Here is a 12,173-nt window from a genome sequence, read left to right as displayed (position 1 = left end):
AAATCAAAATTCATTTTTACATCGTTTTTTATTTTAATTCACACGGAGAAGGCTGAGCTTGGATCATCTTTTGATTAAGAAATCAAAAGCTCAGCATTTGTTTAGAAGATTTACGTCCCGCGAATTTATCTTTGGCATTGAATTAACGAGGCCACGAAATCGTATTAGTCACTACAGATCCGATGAAGAACTCCTTCTTAGCAAGTTACACGGAAATCGACGTATATTACTTGTACGATACGCCTGAATATAAAAAAGTACTCGTACAGGAGTACAGAACTGTAACGGAGGCGGCCATAGCTTTACCGTTCCTAGACTTAGAACAATTTGTATGGGATGGTTCTGTCGTCTTGAGTCGTGAGGTTTTCAAACACCCGGAGATGAAGAAGTTATATGCAGCTGATAGCAACGAACACTTGACGCGGTTGTCGTAGCGCAAGGCAACACCCCGTCAATGAATGCTTTCGCGTACAGATTTAAAGCTCCTCTTATAGGTAAGAAAAACGCTAGACGGGTTTAAATCATCAAGTTACAATGCACGCGCACGTGATTCGCTCTAAGTATAGCCAATGCGTATTTAAAACAATTCCTTATTATTTAAAACAATTCCTTATTTTTACTAAAGAAGTTTTTTAGTGCAAATAGTGTGCTTATCTAGAAAACATTGCTTATCTGGACAATATAAGTGCGTTTTACGTGTCGCACAAAATAGTTAGCTGAGACCGTTGAAACAATGTGGACTAAAATGAATATATTTTTGGTAATCGCGTTATTATGTGTAATAGTGCAACATAATGTGATTTATGCGAAAAGAATATTGTTTATAGCGAACACGCCAGCATATAGCCATCAAATAAGCTATCGTAGTTTATCTTTGGCATTGAATAAACGAGGCCACGAAATCGTATTAGTCACTACAAATCCGATGAAGAACTCCTCCTTAGCAAATTACACGGAAATCGACATACATCACTTGTACGATACGCCTGAATATCAAAAAGTACTAGTACACGAGTACAGATCTGTAACGGAGGCGGCCATAGTTTTATCGTTCCTGGACTTAGAACAATTTATATGGGATTGTTCTGTCGTCTTGAGTCGCGAGGTTTTCAAACACCCGGAGATGAAGAAGTTGTATGCAGCTGATAGCAACGAACACTTTGACGCAGTTATCGTAGCGCAAGGCAACACCCCGTCAATGAATGCTTTCGCGTACAGATTTAAGGCTCCTCTTATAGGTAAGAAAAACGCTAGACGAATTTAAATCATCAAGTTACAATACACGCGCACGTGATTCGCTCTAAGTATAATTACTGCTCTTTTTATTCGTACGTCCGACAAGACAACTAACGAAAACTAACATGACACACAGGTATCTCGAGCCTAGACGTGTTCAATCAAATACGCTTTATGCACGGAGGTTTGATCCTACCTTCGCATCGTTCCAATTGGCAATCTAATATACAACATATCATTCTGGAAAGCAACATATCATTCTGGAAACGTCTCGTCAACTTTTACGAAGTATGGATGCAAATTTACAATTGGATGAACGTACGTATTCCCTCAGAGGATGCTCTTGTGAAGGAATACTTAGGAAAGGACATGCCATCTGTCTTAGACATAACGAGAAACATGAGCGTGTATTTCGTAAACAAGTGCTCGATGGTTTCGATCCCTAGACAGGAACAACCAAATGTCATCTTTTACCACAGTATTCATATCGATGCGGTACCGCCTCCACTGCCAAAAGTATGTGTTATCTTTACGATGCTTTCATACGAAATTCAATTTAGAGTCGCGCAAATTCCTATCTGTAACCGTAAAGATAGTGTCACGCAATACATAATTTCATGCTTTCTGACATGCACGCTGACTAGCACGGTTTAGGCAGCTCAGTTTACTGCATGAATCGCTATCGTGCATTGGATGGTCCATGCAATAAATAATTGAGTTGTTTACAGCGTGCCGATTAGCATGCGCGTCAGAAGACAAGAAATCATGCAACGTAGTTCGATCTTATTATATTCGATAGGAGTTGAAACAGATGCTCGACGAAGCGAGTGATGGATTCATTTACGTCAGCTTGGGGACCAATGTCAGGTGGGAAGATATGCCAAGGAGCACACTCGAAAATTTCATCGAAGCGTTCACCTCGCTACAATGGAAGATCTTGTGGAAAATTAATCCCGACCTATTACCCAAGAAGTATGAAAACATATTTGTGTCGAAATGGTTTCCCCAACAAAGTATCCTCGGTAATGACACGCAAGGGCGCACAGATCGCTGACGGCATTCCCGCACTTTGTAACTTCTTCTTATTACTAATTGGCTCTGTAATTTATGCTCATTTTTTCCTCCGCAGCTCACCCGAATATCAAGCTGTTTATTTATCAAGGCGGTATTCAAAGTACCGAGGAGGCCATCTATCACGGAGTTCCGCTTATAGGATGTCCTATTTTGTGGGATCAAAAATATCAAGTGTTAAATGTTGAGAGAATAGGTATCGGTATATATCTCAACTATAAGAATTTTTCAAAAGAAAACGTCGTGGCTGCTGTGAACGAAATCATAAACAACAAAAGGTACTGTATTATTTTGTAAATTATATTTTCGTGATAAACCCCTTCTTTACGTATGCGTGCGCGATAATACGTAACAAAAATCTTTGAATAAAAGAAAGTAGGGTGATATGACGCACAATTCGAAAAAGTGAAATAAATCGTAGTAAATCAATAATAAAAAACGAATACCATGTTTAATATCCTTATAATATGTAGTTTCAATAAATAAGATAAAGTTAAGTTCCAAACTACAGGTATATGAAAAAATTAAGGAAATAAAAATCGTTGCTTTTGTGGCATATAACCCATGTAGAAACATAATATAACGCTTGAGGCTGGGAGATATGACGAATTAAATTGATTTATAAGAAATTACAGGTTTACAACATACATATTTTATTTTTGTCAAAAAACTGATTAATATTTATTATTTTATAAAAGATTTATTGTTTTTATTGAATAATATATTTCAACAAATAAAAAATGTTCCTCAATATATTAGTAAAATATAACAGAACTTTTATTATTTATCTTAACGAACGAATTATATTAATATACTATTTACTTTTATAATAATAAGTAAAATGTTATAATAATAATAATAATAACAATAACAATAATAATAATAACAATAATAATAACAAATTAATGTTTTTCTTTCAATAAAAATCCTAAGTCTAATATTAATCATATATAACATAAAAAATAAAATAAAACTATTTAGTTTAGTTGTTTTTTAAGAAAAAAATTAAAAACTTAGAAATAAAGAAATATTTATTTAATTTAAGCTTAAGATCACAAGTATCATTTTATTCCCATTTATCTCTGTTTTCCTTAATTTTTATTTTTCAGTTTTTTTTTCTTTGCTTTTCTTGCATGCGTTGATACCGCGTCGCTATGTCGGTAACAGTGATCGCGTTAATAAGCGTTGTTACATTTCCTCCAATAATCTTTCAATGTCTAGCTATCATAGCATATTAGTGTTATCCACACCGTTTCCCTCTATACTGGAAATCTAGACATTGCGTCATATCTCCCGCTGTGTCATATCACCCCACTTTTCCTTATATAAAAAGATATTTTGAAAGTTTACTACAAATAAATCAACAGTACTGTCTGACTGTATTAACGAGATCTATGAAATTGTTTTAATTGGTATTTTATTTATATTTTGATTGACGATCACACGTATCGCGATGTATATATATGACATGCATGCTTCTAGATACAAAGAACAGGTAAAAGACCTGAGTGAAATTTACAAGGATATACCTTATGATAGCATTCAAAATGCGATATGGTGGGTCGAATACACGATGCGTCACAACGGAGTGACTAGGCTGCAAGATAAGATCTACGACGAGCCGTGGTACCAACGATACGACTGGGACATCATCAGTTTCCTCGCCATATCCGTTTTTACAACGTTCCTTATTTCTTTTTACGCGCTATTTCAGATTTTACGTTTTATTTGTGATCGTTATCGAATTCTCTGCAGGGATTTACAGTATTATTCCAAATTGAAAAACCAATAAACTCTTTACACTTTAGTTGCAATAATTTAAAAAAAAAAAAATATATATATATATATATATATATATATATATATATATAATAAAAGTTATGTATTATATTTCGGAAATTGCAATAGTCTTTGAGTTATTAATTAAAACGTCTGAGCTAATGAACACACCGAAGATCGGACACAAGAGAAAAGTATAACTTATCTCTTAAATAACAATGACGATCGGCCGACACGGTCGTACGCTAAGTGAGATGATATTCGCTGATCACCATCGCTATTAACTGATCGTCATTGTTGCTAGATATATTTAAAATATAAGCCATTGTAATTTTCTCTCGTGTCCGACTTATTGCCTCCGGTGCATTCATTTTAAGACATTTTAATTAATAACTCGATGACTATTACAATTTCCAAAAAATGGGACATGACTTTTTTCTTTATTTTGACTCTTTTTATCTTATCTTTTTACCATGTTCGTAACTTTTGAGATATTCTGTATATGTATGTGTGTGTATGTTTTTACGCATAGATACATACATACATACATACATATATTATATACAAAATGTCCTAGAAAAATAATGCCACCATTTCACCATTCGTGAAAGTGTAAATTAAATTAAATTGAGAAAAGAATTCGACCATTTTTCAAGAAATCATATACAATTTTGAGTTATTAATCAAAGAAGATTCGTGAGTGGTTACACGCCATACCGTAGATGAGTTGGAGATGAATAACGATGCCCGCTGTGTTGTACATTAAATCAAATTCAACAAAAATATCCTTTACCATTTTGTAAATAACTACGTAGATTTTTAGTTGTTAATTAAAGAATTATGCGAATTGTGTATTATGCGTCATAATACATAAAACCTCTTTAATTAATAACTAAAAATCTATGTGATCGTTTGCAAAATGGTAGAGGACTTTTTTGTTCAGTTTGGCCTCACACACAAGCACGTCTCGATATATCGATCGAGATTATCGAGTACCAACTATTCCTAAACGCAAAGACAATGTTTTGTACGGCAATATATACCGTATAATATATATCCGTCTAAATAAAACAATTCCGTCTTTTCGCTTAATAATCTTTTTCCGAAATTATATACAGTTCTATGAAAGATAAGCATGCATGCGGCAAAGCTTTTCAGCGATTACGCCGTAGCGCATTCTTGTTAATCTACGATTCTCAATGATTGCTGCTACACGGTTTATCCTTATCTCTTCCACATTTCGTCTGACACTAGAAGTCGAGACTTGGATTTTCACTTGATCTCAGATTTGGTATCATTGGAGGTATTAGAGAGAATTCACACACTTTGGTAGGAAGACAGAAAGCAGAAAGCAAGCCAATCAGAACTCGTGTTGGTGATCAGGTAATAATCGACAGTTTCTGCTTTTCTACAGCGCGAGTTCTGATTGGCTTCTGTCTTTTTGTTTTCTGTTTTCCTGCCAAAATGTGAATTTTTCCTTAATGTCAATTCTGTAACTCCCTAAATCTAAACTCACGGCCAATATCGGGTGGGAATGAAAGAGATTATGCTCTAATAAGAAGACAAAAAATCGTGCATCGTGTAATTCTAACTTTATATTCAAAATTAAGTTCAAGTTGCTACTCTTCACATTATTCGCATTTTTTGTTACACATTACGTTTCTACATTTCTACATTGTATAAATGTTAACTGCTTTACTATTGCAAATATATCAATATTATTACTCACAAATATACTTATCTATATAATGGAAAACGAACTTATCGAAATGGCTTTGAGATGCGTGGGCCAATGAAAAGTCAGTCCCAATAGGAAGAGAGCGAGCGATAAATATTACGCAGTTGAGTTGAACGTAGCATAGGTGTTATCTTTATTTTCCACTACATCTACGATAAAAATTTACCTATTACACGTATTGTTCCAACTCTGCTGAATGAAAACGCATTAAAGCTGTATGTGAAATGTCAATTATAAGATAAAGAAATTAATTTTTTCTCTCTCTAATACGCGTGAGTTTATACAAGAGTAACATAAATATCCAAATACATACTAGTGATTTTCATAAAAACAATGCCATACAAAGTTTTCATATTGTCTCGTTGAATGCGAACTGCCGAAATGAAAATTTTTATACGGATATTTTTGCGCGTGTAAAAATATTATAGTATATAAATATAATATATGGGTCTGTTTTTATGTTGCATTAATTATATGTACATTACGTGCGCGTTATATAAACCGTTCGTGTTCATGTTTATGTAAGAGAAAAGATAAAGGACATATAACAATACATACATAATGATTAGAACGTAGCGTTATCGCACAAAGTAATTGTTATGTATGTTACATGAACCTATTTTTACTTTTAGCATTGTTTTTAGCATTTGTTTTTAGCTTTTACAAAATAATAAAAAATTTATGGAAGCAAGTACAAATAAATAGCACAAATTCTTATATGTCATTGCAGGAAGCCCAAAGTGATATTTAGAACGCGGCAAAATGCGGACACTTGTTCGTGTGATGTGCATTATTTTATGTGTGTGGCTGCTACTGGAGCACAATGTAACGGACGGTAAAAGAATACTCGCGATAGTAATGGCATCTTGGTACAGTCGTCAAGTAATTTACCGATCGTTATTAATGGCCCTAAACAAACGCGGGCATGAGCTTGTCGTGGTGACTTCAAATCCAATGAGAGATCTGACATTAAAGAACTATACGGAAATAGAACTGTCGTTTGCAAACAAGTTATGCGAGCAGTTTAGTGAAGAGACGCGGCCACTGGATCTGTCGATATTTGACTAGTCGATTGTCGACTAAACTAGTGTGGAGATTTATACATAAAATAGACGACACAACATTTAATGAACCAAGATTCGTGAAGCTTTACGGACGCGACAGCAATGAGAAATTCGATGTCGTTATCGTAGAAGCGATAGCCGGCCTATCTCTATTTACTATGGCGCACAGATTCAACGCGCCTCTCATAGGTGAGGTGATATACGTGAATTATGCGTGTACAGAGTGTTTCTTGCAAGTAATGTATACAAGTAGAAAATATAAGTCGAATGCTTTGAATGCACAATAATAGTCGCCGTAAAGTGTAAGATACACGAATTTCTGCTTCCGAGAAATATTCTGATATTATTTTCTGAAAAAAGAAGCTAACATCTATATTAGCTAACATCTATATCTATATTATCTATATTTTGACCTATAAGTTCGTACGGATTTTTGTCTAGTTAGGACTTGCATGTTAGCATTTACACATTAGGAAGATAGTTCCATACAATTAACCATCATATATTATGACATTATAGCTGACATTTTAGAGTATATTTTGTAGTGTAAATGATAGTTTTTAAGAAGTGTTGTTTTTATTGTGGTTTAAAAGACAATAATGTAATAATGAGTTTTTCATGCCGGTGTATCATGCTGTTTTAGTCTAGAAAAATAGAGTTGCTGAGATGTCCTGCTTCACCCATCGATCTTTTACTCGATCTTGACCTTGCCCCCCTTTGATTCTCATCTGTTTCGCTCATTACAGAACTTCCATGACAGTACAAACTTTGCTTCTTTAGAAGATGTGGGAAATCACTTTGAATGTTTTTTTTACCGGAAAAGCGCAGGAGTATTTAGGAGAGGGAAATTACGTGAAATTACGTGAAAGATGGCAAAAGAATGGTGCACATATTATTGATTAAAATTTTTTTTAACAAGAATGAAATATATTTCAATTTTGTTTAAAAACACCGCACGATCTTATAGATCAATCCAATATAATAAGCCCGTTTATGCTAATCTAAATCTAAACTATATCTAAACTAAGGTGGACTAACTTGTTACGTAGGAATCATGTTTGTGGGCATACATAATTACCATCGGTACCTTTTTGGCAGTCCTATAGCTTCGTCGCACATCTCAAATTGGGAATTTATTATTGAAGGAGAACCGACTTCAATCTGGCAAAGGTTATAGTATTTTATTAATACATGGAAATATCGCTATCTTTGGGTGAACACATACGCGAGTGTAGAGCAGGAAATAGTCAAGAAATATCTTGGGAAAGACATGCCAAATATTATCGATATAGCAAAGAATATGAGCATATTGTTGGTCAACGAAAATCCAGCATACACATATGTTAAACCCGAGCAACCGAATGTGATGTTCTTCAGCGGTTTCCACATAAATAAAACGCTGCCACTTTTGTTGAAAGTAGGTAAACTTTGAAACGATTATTATCCCTTTCCGTATCGCGGATCAGACTGCGTTCGGCAATTATTGGTTTTCAAACTCCATTATTTCGTAATAAACTTGCACAATAAATTTAAATTGATGACAAGGACTTAAGACGATTCCTGGACGACGCGACGGAGGCATTTATTTATGCGAGTCTCGGGAGCATCACGAGCTGGAGCATTTTATCGAAAGAAACGCTGGAGAACTTTGTTCAAGTGTTTTCGAAGTTACCTTATAAAATAGTTTTGAAATCCGAGTCCGATGAGTGGTCGAGTAGAAAGCTCGATAATGTGTTTATCTCGAAATGGTTTCCGCAACAAGGCATACTCGGTAAGATTAAAAGTGCGAAGTCATTACTTTGCAATCGATAATCCTTTTATGTGACGCGCGTTTGCGCTAATTCCTTCGCTCGTGCAGCTCACCCGAATATCAAGCTGTACATCTATCAAAGCGGGCTTTAGAGCACTGAGGAAGCTGTCCATTACGCGGTTCCACTCTTAGGGATTCCCATTATGTTCGATCAGTATGCTCGAGTTCAACGATTGGCCTCGTTAGATGTAGCGATACACCTCAAACTCAACGAATTAACGAGGGAAAATTTCGACGCAGCCATTCGACGAATTCTCACTGATAAAAGGCACGTATACATAGAGAAAAATATTTCTATAATATAAAATAATATATATATATATATATATATATATATATATATATATATATATATGTATGTATGTATGTATGTATGTATGTATATATGTATGTATAATATTTATAATTATTATATTATATATATAATATTAGCTATATATATGAAATTTAAAACAAATATATAACGTATTCCGTATGGTCCGAGATGCCGTACCGAATACGCCGGAGAACAAGTTACGAATTTCACGATTCTATTTAAAATTGCAGCATTAGTCTTTAGCAATTAGCTGGCTTCTCATAGTGCGGTTTTGCACGATATTCACTAAATTCACACGAGACTTAGATTTCAGCAACTAGCTTGCCTCTCTTATATCGTTTTATATCTGCTCTTATTAATAACTCAGCTCAATATTTAAGGCCGTTCGAAACATAATGAATATATGACATACAACACATAAGAATAAATATTGTTGAAACAAAGTTGAACATATATAGAAATCAGAAGAAAAACTTAAAATTCAGTCTAATATTAAGTCAATAGTTCAACATGATTTAGAAATGTAGATACCAACTAGCATTTCAGGCGTGAAATTTCAAAATATACAACTTTCTAAAGGAGATAATGATGATCCTCACCTAATCTTCAATGATTTCGCTAAGGCCATGTGAAGATTAACTTTAATTTTTTTAATAGAATCATATAGTTCTTTTAACATAAATTGATTTTTTTAATTATTCGGTGTAAAAATGTACTGAATTAAAATAATAGAAAAATAAATATTTTTAGAGATATTTTATATTTTATCCTAGTAACTCTTTTTCGTTATAAGATGTAAAATATCTCATAAATTATTTTCTCAACAACCTCACCTTAATATTTTTGAAAATGAAACAACGAAAGGAAAATCGATTAGTAATACTAATTTTTGCACACTGGTTCATCAATAAATCTGCAAAATACAACAGAGTTTTGAAAATATTCTCCTGTTTTTTTCTTAACAATTGATTTCTCCTATTATTCAACTCTTAAAACTATTAAAGTGAGATTGTAGAGAAATGAATATTTTACGAGATATTTCATATCTTATATTATCCGAATAAAATATAAAACATCTCGGAAAGAGTATTCACTTTGCGCTGATTTTATTCAAATATTATATGCAGAATGGTCAAAGGAATTAATTACAAAAGTACATAATTCTATTTAAAAAATAAAAGGAAAACTTTACATGATTTTAGTAAGATCACTGAAAGTCAAATGAGTAGTATCATTACACGTTTCCCTCGAAATCACGTAAATTTTATCTGAAATATTTTATTATAAAAACCTTGTAATTTATAGATATTTGTAAATATTAAAATGAATCATCATATATGATTGAGTATACTTATAAGTATATGTATGAGTATATATTTAAGTACATGTATGAATATATATTTGTGTATACATATTATAGTATATATAGACTTACACTAGTTGCATTAACACGAATAATATAATTCTTAATGAAATAGGATTTATATATTCACATATTAAGGCAAATACAATTTGATAATTCACCGCAGCAAAAAAACGTATAAAACAATTATAAAATCAAATTATAAATAGCGATACATTCCTGATCTATAATTTTTATGTTTCTAAATATAAGTTGATTGATATTTTCACTTATATTTTTTTCCATGAGAGTTGCGATATTTGCAATAATAGTCGAGATATTTTAATTAAAGAAAATTAGTAAATAATTACGCCGGATATAGTAGATGAGCTGTAATAGCGATGTGTGCTGTTGTATGTTTGAACGTTAGGTCAAATTGAACAAAAAAGCTCTTTATCAGTTTGCAAATAACCACGTAGATTTTTAATTATTAATGAAAGAAAATTGTTATACGATTGTGCATGGTAATACACAAATTTTTAATTAATTTCTAATGAATTAATATCTATCTCTTTTAATTGATATTAAAAATTTAATTGATTTAAAAATCTATGTAATAATTTGCAAAATAATAGAGGACTTTTTTGTTCAGTTTGAACTAATGTATAAGTATACAACGGCAGACAGCGCCAATATGGCTCATCTACCATTTCGCGCGTGGTCATTCATCAATCTTCTTTAACTAATATTTCGAGATTTATTGCGAATATCGCAAAATAGTATGGAACTTTTATGTTCAACTTAATTTGTTTTATGTTCTTAAAAATTACAGAGAAGACTCTGAGACACTCTGTATTTTATAAAATACTTGAAACGAGTAATATTTACTTGAATGCAGTATATTTTTATGTATTTTTCTATCTATATAATGACAACGATATAAATTATTGTAATTAGTAACTCTAAGGGGGCTGATTTTTCAATAGCAATTCAAATTTAAATTAGAGTTTAAACTCTGTCGAAACACATTCAAGCACATTGTTAGAGTTTAAATTTGAATCTATGTTTAAACTGTTGTTAAAAAATCGACTTTAAATACATAATTAAATTTTCTATTGTTAAGACAAATCTACGCGCACATTTAATAGATAAAGACGAATTAATTCGTCGAAATTATGTCTATATAATAATCATATCAAGAAATTCTTTTTACTCGTAATACAATTAGAACACTGTTAACAAAGCAAATTGTTGATGTTTATATTTAGTTACAAAGAGAAGATGATATGCTTGAGCTCCATTGCCAAGGATCAACCGAATTACAGCATGGGGAATGCGATATGGTGGATAGAATATACAATGAAACACAAGGAAAGGATGCATTATCTTCGATTTAGTGAGATTGATACATCATGGTATCAGCGTTATGATATGGATATCATTGCACTGCTTGCTACGACAATATTTATAATAGCGAGCACGATACCGCTGATTATCCTTTGGATATTACGTTTTATTTTTAGACAATTCTGCATTCCGTAAGATTTCCAATCCTGAACTTTCTCGTAGTATGATAGAATAAAACGCGACATCGAAATTAAAGCTATTCCATGAATGACAACTTCGCGTGTATAAAGATATGAAGTTTTTTTTTTTTTAATTTTAGCGAACACAAACCTCCCTCGTTTCTTGGCATCGAGAATCAAGCGGTACAGTAATATCGCGACGTCAAACATATAAAAAACGTTAGTTACAGAAATAACCACTATGTTCATGTCATACAAGACGCGGTATTATTAGCTTTTCTCAAAGTTTTT

General features: G+C 32.7%; 1 pseudogene; it reads left to right on the top strand.

The window, feature by feature from the left end:
- Nucleotides 1–710: 710 nt before the first annotated feature.
- Nucleotides 711–11,898, top strand: LOC116847580 (annotated as a pseudogene).
- Nucleotides 11,899–12,173: the final 275 nt, after the last annotated feature.

The sequence above is a fragment of the Odontomachus brunneus genome, unplaced genomic scaffold (assembly GCF_010583005.1).
Source record: "Odontomachus brunneus isolate Ranch 3 - 2012 unplaced genomic scaffold, Obru_v1 Obru_scaffold_080, whole genome shotgun sequence".
Lineage (NCBI taxonomy): Eukaryota > Metazoa > Arthropoda > Insecta > Hymenoptera > Formicidae > Odontomachus > Odontomachus brunneus.
Note: the sequence above shows the minus strand (reverse complement) of the source record. Positions and strands in the feature narration are given on the sequence as shown.